Source organism: Portunus trituberculatus, chromosome 32 (genome assembly GCF_017591435.1).
Source record: "Portunus trituberculatus isolate SZX2019 chromosome 32, ASM1759143v1, whole genome shotgun sequence".
In the NCBI taxonomy this organism is placed as follows: domain Eukaryota; kingdom Metazoa; phylum Arthropoda; class Malacostraca; order Decapoda; family Portunidae; genus Portunus; species Portunus trituberculatus.
Window position 1 is genome coordinate 6,605,682 of NC_059286.1, and position 10,000 is coordinate 6,615,681.

The window sequence follows — 10,000 nt, forward strand, 5'->3', positions numbered from 1 at the left end:
CTTTGAGAATCCAATCGAAGGAGGCGGCGGTGATGGTGTGTCCACGAAGACTTACCGTGTTTGCGTCTATTGAACGGGGTCGCAAATCTGTCTTATGCAAACAAGCCCCTCGCGCCTCTGCCCTCTTTCTGCCTCGTATGTTTCTTTGCCCGCTGCCTCGGTGGGTGTCGGAGGCTGGAGGGCGAGAGAGGAAGAGGCAAGGAATGAGCGTGTTAGCTGACTAGGAAGGAAAGAATGGAATGAATGTGGATAAATGTGTTTGGAATGTAGAGAAGCGAGGCGAGCTGGAAAGTTGGAAAGGGTTTGTTTAATGCAGGGAGTTTGATATGTTGGGTGAAGGATATAAGATGACTAGCACACACACACGCACGCATACACGCACGCACATATGTTTAGTCTGATTAATCTTTAGCTTCTTTATATTTTTTTCTTTTCTTTTTATATAATTCCTTCTATTCATCTCACTTTTAACGTTATTTTCATTGTCTATTAATTTTCTAGCTTACACACACACACACACACACACACACACACACACACACACACACACACACACACACACACACACACACACACACACACACACACACACACACCAAATACACAGGTAAGAACAAAATAGCGGTAGGCTCGTGGATATTAATATTTTTGAGTGCAAACTGGCTGCGTGTGGTGGTGAGTGAGGCGTGAAACATCAATATTGAGTGACCAGTGAATCGTGGACACAAAGGATGAGGTGTGTGTGTGTGTGTGTGTGTGTGTGTGTGTGTGTGTGTGTGTGTGTGTGTGTCACCTTATCACTTTACACGTCCATTACTCGTATTTTGTTCTTGTATACTCACATTGTTTTTCCTTAGAGAGAGAGAGAGAGAGAGAGAGAGAGAGAGAGAGAGAGAGAGAGAGAGAGAGAGAGATAAAAGGAAGTTATGGAGAGATGGAAAGAGAATAAGAATTTAGGATAGGAGGAGGAGGAGGAGGAGAGAATATGAGAGAAAGAGAGAGATAAAGAAGAAGGAGACGGCAAGGCATGAAAGTAAGAGGTGAGAGTGAAATGAAGAGAAAAGAGACACAGGAATATAGGAGAGAGAGAGAGAGAGAGAGAGAGAGAGAGAGAGAGAGAGAGAGAGAGAGAGAGAGAGAGAGAGAGAGAGAGAGAGAGAGAGAGAGAGAGAGAGAGAGGAGGAGAGGAGGTGGAGGAGGAGGAGGAAAGATTAAGTTACCGCATTTATTCAAAGCGAACGACACCCTTGAGATTTCCACAGTGAGGTAAGAGAAGAGGAAGAGGAGGAGGAGGAGGAGGAGGAGGAGGAGGAGGAGGAGGAGGAGGAGGAGGAGGAGGACATAAAGAGGGAGAGAAAGACGAGAAGAGTGCATAGGGAATTAAAATGAAGATGTCAAGGAGGTAACACAGTAAAGGAGAGAGAGAGAGAGAGAGAGAGAGAGAGAGAGAGAGAGAGAGAGAGAGAGAGAGAGAGAGAGAGAGACTAGAGAGAGAGAGAGAGAGAGAAGGGAGAGATGTGCGTAGGAGTGAGTGTGTGTGTGTGTGTGTGTGTGTGTGTGTGTGTGTGTGTGTGTGTGTGTGTGTGTGTGTGTGTGTGTGTGTGTGGGAAGGAAGCAATGAGGTAAGTAGGGAAGGTAAGAGGAGATAAGATTAAGAGCAGAGATGAGAAGCGTGAATGAGATGCAGGAGGGAGGGAAGGTGGAGGGAAGTGGAGGGAAGGGGCCAGGGAAATTGGAGGGAAGGTGGAGGAAAAAGGGGGGGAGGGAGCACTATTCCAGCATCCTCAGGTACTCCGCAGGTGAAGTGACTGAAGTCCCAAAACAACACCTTTGAAAGACACACTCGAATATTCTGGTTCTATTATACCTTCCTTCCTCGTCTTCCTCCTCCTCCTCCTCCTCCTCCTCCTCCTCCTCCTCCACTTTTTTCACTCTCCTCTATGTGATGTAAAATAGACCCTCCTCTCTATCCTCTTCCTCCTCTTCCTCCTTCTCTTCTTCCTTCATTCTTCTTCCATTCAAATACCTACACAATTTTTTTTTATTACATTTATTTTCTGTTCTGTTACTGTATCTCTTCTTGTTTCAGAGAGAGAGAGAGAGAGAGAGAGAGAGAGAGAGAGAGAGAGAGAGAGAGAGAGAGGGAGACCAATATAGAGATCAAGAGACAATACTTTGCAAACCATCAAGTGAATCACACGGTTTACTGCACGCCGACCCTCACACAGGTGGCCTCGCTCACACACACACACACACACACACACACACACACACACACACACACACACACACACACACAGTAGAATTCTCAGGGTACATATCTATATTTATGTACCGTTCTCCCACTTTCTACTACTACTACTACTACTACTACTACTACTACTACTACTACTACTACTACTACTACTACTATTACTGCTATTACTGCTATTTCTACTATTACTACTACTACTATTATTGTTATTTATACGGCTACTATTGCTACTGCTACTACTGCTGCTGCTGCTGCTGCTACTACTGCTGCTACTGCTACTACTACTACTACTACTACTACTACTACTACTACTACTACTACTACTACTACTACTACTACTACTACTACTACTACTACTACTACCTCACCTCACTCTCAGACTCATTTTCACGAACCAAAGAGAGAACCGCGAAGGAATAATACAAAGAAGTAAATATAAAAAAATGTGTTAAGTAATGTAACTTTCATCATAATGATGGCTGAAAATAATTGCCTTCCTTTTCTTTCCATTAGTAATTATGAACTTGTAAGGCTCAGTAACAGTGATACAGTAAGTGTTAACTATTCCTGTATAAATGAAATTGACCAGGTAATATTTAATCCAATTGACATAGAACAAGACACGAACAGCGACAACACTGACTCATATATATATATATATATATATATATATATATATATATATATATATATATATATATATATATATATATATATATATATATATATATATATATATAATATGAGAAACTTAACACAAAATTTTCACAGTATATATATTTAGATAATGTTTATACAAAATTAAATTCAGCTGATATATTTTCGGTTTTAAGTATGAACATAAGAAGTCTGGCTAATAATCTCCAAAATTTAGTTGATCAGTGTTTTCAGACAATGAAAAGTTAGATGTAATAGGGTTTTCTGAGACGAGGCTGGATAATGACATCGAACCACTGTATAATTTAACAGGATATGATATGTATACAATGAATAGAAATAGGAGAGGTGGAGGCGTTTGTATGTATGTGTCCAGTATGTATAGTTCTTGTATTTTGAAAGAGTGTTGCCTTATGGAACAATTTTTTGAGTGTGTTTGCGTACAGGTGAATAATAAGGATTCCAGCTTTTTTGCATCTGTTTACAGGCCACCAAAGGGGAATATGCACGATTTTCTTAATGCTTTGAACAAACTACATGAATTTGCAGAGAGAAAAAAGTACAAAAAGATTTATTTTCTTGGGGATTGGAACTTAGATTTACTTAAAGCACATGAACAAGGAGTCTCTGATTTCATGAATTTAATGTATTCTCATGGCTGCTACCCTCTGACAACAAAACCAACAAGAGTGACAGAAAACTGTGCAACATTAATAAATCACATTTGGACTTCACATCTCGAAAGCAATACCAATAATTATATAGTTTATAATGACTTAACAGATCATTTTGCAGTATTCTCTCAGTTTAAAAAATAGAAGATAAGTGTGACGAATATGTAGAGAGAAGAAATCTTTCGGACTCAAATACTAATGTATTCATAAGGGAAGTAGTAAGTGTAAATTGGCAACAAATTTTAGATATTAATGACCCAAATGAAGCCCTTGATAAATTTCATTGTTTTTATAAGGAAAAATTTGCATCTTGTTTTCCATTAAGAAAAATCAAAGTTACTAGTAAAAGTGTTAGAAGTCCTCATATAACTGCAGCATTAAAAAATAGTATACGGGAGAAACATAGATTAGAGAGGCTGGCTTCTAAGTGGCCATTGTCATATGAAACACAATACAAAACTTACAGGAACAAACTAGTAACTCTACTTCGAGCTGCAAAAAACAAATATTTTCAAGATAAATGTAAGAGTGAACAAGGTAACAACAAAGCAATTTGGAACACAATAAATAGTCTAATGGGAAGAAAAAATTGCAGAAATTCTAAAGAAATCAGACTGAAAAATAATAGTGACCTCACTGCAAATGTCTTTAATGAATATTTCTTGAAAAAAGCAGATACACCATTACAACAAAGAAACATACAACAAAACTCTCACCGACAGTTTCTTAATAATCCATCACAAAATTCTTTTTACTTATATCCAGTTACTAAAGAAGAGGTAAATAAATATTTGAAATCTTTAAAAACGAATACAGCCCCAGGATATGATGAAATTCCTCCTAAATTACTTCAGCTCACTACACACTGTATTGATGTTCCTCTCACCCACATAATCAATATATGTTTTCAGCAAGGATGTTTTCCAGATAAGCTAAAAATTGCTAAAGTGATACCAATATTCAAATCTGGTGAAGAAGATGATGAAAGTAACTATAGACCTATATCTATATTACCTTCGATCAGCAAAGTTTTGAGAAAGCTATTGCACATAGATTTAAAGGTTTCCTTGAAGATTTTGACTTATTATCCGAGAATCAATATGGCTTTCGTAGTAACAAGTCAACTGAGAAAGCTGTAATGAGATTTACAAGTGAAGTATATAGAAATTTAGAAAGAAGACACTATGTTGCTGGCATATTCCTGGACTTATCTAAAGCATTTGATTCTCTGGACCATGATATATTAATTGATAAACTAAATAATATAGGAATAAGAGGAACACCATTAAAGTTATTCAAAAATTATTTAAACAACCGGAAGCAGGCAGTATATTGTAACAAGAATACATCGTTGCTGAAAAATATTGACAAGGGAGTACCTCAGGGATCAATACTGGGCCCATTGTTGTTCTTAGTATATATTAATGATATGTCAAATGCCAGTAACAAATTTAATTATGTTCTTTATGCAGATGATACAACTCTTTTATTACATGATAACAACTTGGATCACTTGCATACTGCGCTGAATATTGAATTAGAAAATATTAATAAATGGGTTATAGCTAACAAATTAAAGATAAATATTACAAAAACTAATTATATACTATTTCAAAATCGATCCGTAGTACACAACATGGGACCAGTATTTTAGAAGGCTGTGAATTAAAGAGGGTTGCATATACAAAATTTTTGGGGTCATCATAGATGAAAATTTGAATTGGAAAAATCATATACAATCAGTTTGCTTAAAATTGTCAAAAATATGTGGAATATTATATAAAGTACGTCATAATTTAACAATTGAGGCATTGAAAAGTGTATATTACTCTTTGTGTTACCCTATTATTATATACTGTTTGTCAGTCTGGGGTTGTACGTGGCCAACATATGTAAAAGAAATCATAACAACTCAGAAGAAGTTGATAAGAACTATAACATATAGAGGGAAACATGATACGACATATTTTTTATTTAACGATTTGAAATTATTAAGATTTGACTTTTTACTGAAATATTTTTGTCTTCTCACAGTTTATAATGATATAATTAACAATAGTCACAGTAGTAAAATGTTTACAGTTATTCAGCACAGCCAGGGTACCAGAGGTAATAATGTCAATTTGTTATGTCCACAACCAAGAACAACACTGTACAAATTTTCTATACACTGTTTTGGCCCGAAATGTTGGAATGCATTACCAGATGACATAAAAATAATAGCTAATCTCAATCTATTTGAAATTAAAATTAAACAATATTTATTCAATCTACAATATATATATATATATATATATATATATATATATATATATATATATATATATATATATATATATATATATATATATATATATATATATATATATATATATATATATATATATATATATATAAGGTTAATTAGTTCTGTCTGCTAAGGAGTTTATACTCAGCAGACTAATGCCAACAGATATGTACTATATATCTATTCATGTATGTAACTGTTATTTGGCAATGAGTTCAATAAACGATAAACAATAAACTACTACTACTATTACTACTACTTCTACTACCACTACAACCACTACTACTACTGCTACTATTACTACTATTACTACTATTACTACTACTACTACTACTACTACTACTACTACTCCTCCTCCTCCTCCTCCTCCTCCTCCTCCTCCTCCTCCTCCTCCTCCTCCTCCTCCTCCTCCTCCTCCTACTACTACTACTACTACTACTACTACTACTACTACTACTACTACGTCCACTCCTCCAGCAGGCAGGTCCTCGGTAATGGACTCGTTGGGGTGCGAGTGATGAGTGTGAGATCCAAAGTTTGTGAATCAGTTCCTTCTTTATCTTTACGGCGGCGTCTTGCGGGAAAACTCATCCAGGTGTGACGCTCCTTGATGACTCGTGCAGAGAGAGAGAGAGAGAGAGAGAGAGAGAGAGAGAGAGAGAGAGAGAGAGAGAGAGAGAGAGAGAGAGAGAGATTGAAGATTCGTAAAGGATTTGCCGCTTAACGAAAAATAATGTAAAGAGAAATTGGAGATAAATGAATAATTAACAGAATACTGGACATGGGTGAGAGAGAGAGAGAGAGAGAGAGAGAGAGAGAGAGAGAGAGAGAGAGAGAGAGAGAGAGAGAGTGTGTGTGTGTGTGTGTGTGTGTGTGTGTGTGTGTGTGTGTGTGTGTGTGTGTGTGTGTGTGTGTGTGTGTGTGTGTGTGTGTGTGTGTGTGTGTGTGTGTGTGTGTGTGTGTGTGTTTGTGTGTCGGCTTCTCACGAGTGTGTTTAGAAAGCTTACTAATTTATCACTAGAACAGCAAAATACTATTGAAAACTCGTCCCACATATACACAGAGCCTCCTCCTCCTCCTCCTCCTCCTCCTCCTCCTCCTCCTCCTCCTCCTCCTCCTCCTCCTCCTCCTCCTCCTCCTCCTCCTCCTCCTCCTCCTCCTCCTCCTCCTCCTCCTCCTCCGTTTTCGTAAGTCAGGATGGCCGAGCGGTCCAAGGCGCTGCGTTCAGGTCGCAGTCCGGTCTTCCGGGCGTGGGTTCGAATCCCACTCCTGACAATACATTTTTCTCAGCCAAATACAGGATTTTTTTTGGGTGTGATTAGACGATTCTATTTGCAGTAGGAAGAGTGTAAGGAAGTCATAAGTTTAATGGCCAGATTCTTTGCCATTCTAATCCCGTTTCTGAAGCTGTATAAAATCGCCAAATAGTGAGCAGAATGAATAGGAAAATGCGTCATGGTACTGAAGAGATTAACAAACTTACTCGACTTCTTTCCTGGTAACAGACGGGGGTGGTTTGAAGACATTTATCCCTTCTTTGGCTAACTCTGACCTGCAAGGGGACTGATAACCAAGTGGGCCTTTTTTGTCTTATTTTATACTACAACTTTTCTTTCATACATAACAAAAATATTCCTTGCCATTTTTTTTTTTTCATAATGAATGGTACTTTGAAACTTTTCCCAGCTATTTCCATGCCAGCGCAATGTGGAGGGAGTGGTGGGTGGGGAGGAGCCTTCTGCTATGCTATTCTGTCTATCTTCCCTGTGGCAAGTTAGAAGTAGTCACCAAACAGCCTTGCGAGGACCCAGAATGACTGTTGATGTTTGACTTTCCTTTGTATTCTTTGTATTCTGCACCGTTGCCGCCTGATTGGAAAGATAAGGAAGAGAACGTGGAAGATGAAAAAGAAGAAGAGGAGAATAAAAATAAAGAAAAACACAATAAAGAGGAGGAGAAGAAGGAAAAGAAGAAGTAAAAGACGAAAATGAAGAGGAGGAAGAACAGGAAAAGAACGAAGAGAAAAAGAGGAAAAAAGAGGAGGAGGAAAAAGGAAAAAAGGAGGATGATGAGGAGGAGGATGAAGAGGAGGAGGATGAGTAAAAAAAAAGAAGAAGAAAAATTAAACGCCACCTTCCTTCTTTCCGGCGTGACCCAACAAAGGTGGACGCGCTGCCCTCTTCTCCTGCTGCTGCTGCTCCTCCTGCTACTGCTGCTGCTGCTGCTGCTACTACTACTGCACTCCTCTCTTCCTCTTCGTTTCATCCTTATATCGTAACCTCCTCCTCCTCCTCTTCCTTTTCCTCTTCCTTTTCTTTTTTTTCTTCCTCCTCTTTCTTTTTCCTCTTCCTCCTCCTTCTTGTCTTTTTCCTTTTTCCTCCGCTTCTTTTTCCTCTTCCTCTTCTTTTTTTTCATCTTCCTCCTCTTCTTTTCCTCTTCTTTTTCTTTGTTCTTTTCCTTCTCATATTCTTCTTCCTCATCCTCTTCTCCTTCTCTTCCTTATTGTGTTTCTTTTCTTTATTCTTATTCTTCTCTTTTTCTTTCTTATTTCCCCCGTTCTCTTTCTTATCTCTCTAATATTTCATCTTTATTGTTCATTTTCCTTATCTTTTCCTCTTCCTGTCTTCATATTTTTGGCATTCTTTTCCTTCTATTTCTTAATTTTGCCCTAATTTTACTCTTATTTTTGTTTTATCCACTTCTATTTATTTATTTCTCTTCTTATCATTTATTTAGTTTGTCTTTTTCTCCGCCTTCTTCTTTCTTTCATAATCTTCCTCCATTTTCTTTCCTACATCTTCTCCTTCTTCTTCTTCTTCTTCTTCCATCATATCTATTTCTCCTCATGTCTTCATCTCGTCTATTTGTCTGTCTGTCTATCTGTTTGTCTGTCAGTCTGTCTTAATCCATCAACATGTATTTTCTTCTGCCACGTTATTCTCTTTCCCATCATCACATTCTCATTTTTCTTATTTTTTTTCCCTTTTCCTATTCCTATTCATCTTTAACCTTTCCTAGTAGAATTTGCGTCAGCCTCTCCCACTTTCCCCCCTCCTTCTCTCTGTCTCTCTCCCTTGTCCTTGTGTCCACTTCCCCTCGTAACCCTCTTATCCTTTCCCTCAGGCCTCTCTACCTCACCACTTCGCTCCTCCTATCCCCTCGATCTTCCCTCTTCCTCCCCTCACTCTACTGTCAGCCTCGCTCACTCACTCTCTGTACATTTGCCTCGGTAGAATAAGAGCTTCTGAAGGGTAGTTTTAGGTGGTGGTGGTGGTGGTGGTGGTGGTGGTGGTGGTGGTAGTGTGGGTGTTAGTAGTAGCAGTAGTAGTAGCAGTCCTTGTTGTTGCTGTAACTGTTATAGTGATAATAAAAATGGTAATAGTAGTAGTAGTAGTAGTAGTAGTAGTAGTAGTAGTAGTAGTAGTAGTAGTAGTAGTAGTAGTAGTAGTAGTAGTAGTAGTAGTAGTGGTGCAGTAGTAGTGGTAGTAGTGGTGGTAGCAGCAGTGGTGGCAGTGGTGGTGGTGTAGCAGCAGTGGTGGCAGCAGCAGTGGTGGTGGTGGTGGTGCTGGTAGTGGTGGTGGTGGTGGTGGTAGCAGCAGCAGTGGTGCAGCAGTGGTGGTGGTGGCAGTAGCAGTGGTGGTGGCAGTGGTGGTGGTGCAGTGGTGGTGGTGGTGGTGGTGGTGGTGGCAGTAGTGGTGGTAGTGGCAGCAGTGTAATGGTGGTGCAGCAGCAGTGGTGGCAGCAGTAGTAGTAGTAATGGTAGTAGCAGTAGTAGTAGTAGTAGTAGTAGTAGTAGTAGTAGTAGTAGTAGTAGTAGTAGTAGAATTTCATTAAATTATCACAAAATTACAAAGAAGGACGAAGAAAAACAAAAAATATATTCTCGCCAACTTGGCAGAGAGAGAGAGAGAGAGAGAGAGAGAGAGAGAGAGAGAGAGAGAGAGAGAGAGAGAGAGAGAGAGAAAGATGACCACTTTCCCAAACTCACCCAGCACTTAATTACCATATAGATCGATAGTGTCAAGCAGTTACCTGTTTTCACCTTGGCGTCACCTGGAGCAAAGTTATTCCTCTTCAGGTGTTCACTCGGAGGAAGAGGTGGAGGAGGAGGAGGAGGAGGAGGAGGAG

General features: G+C 39.0%; 1 long non-coding RNA gene and 1 other non-coding gene across 2 annotated transcripts in view; both read left to right on the forward strand.

Moving 5' to 3' along the window:
- The window catches only part of LOC123512037, a 63,289-nt gene that overhangs the window by 15,592 nt on the left and 37,697 nt on the right, over positions 1-10,000 (forward strand). The gene's annotated exons all lie outside the window — the stretch shown is intronic.
- On the forward strand, positions 7,064-7,147 carry Trnal-cag. Its single transcript has one exon. It is a non-coding gene; the product is annotated as a tRNA-Leu (tRNA).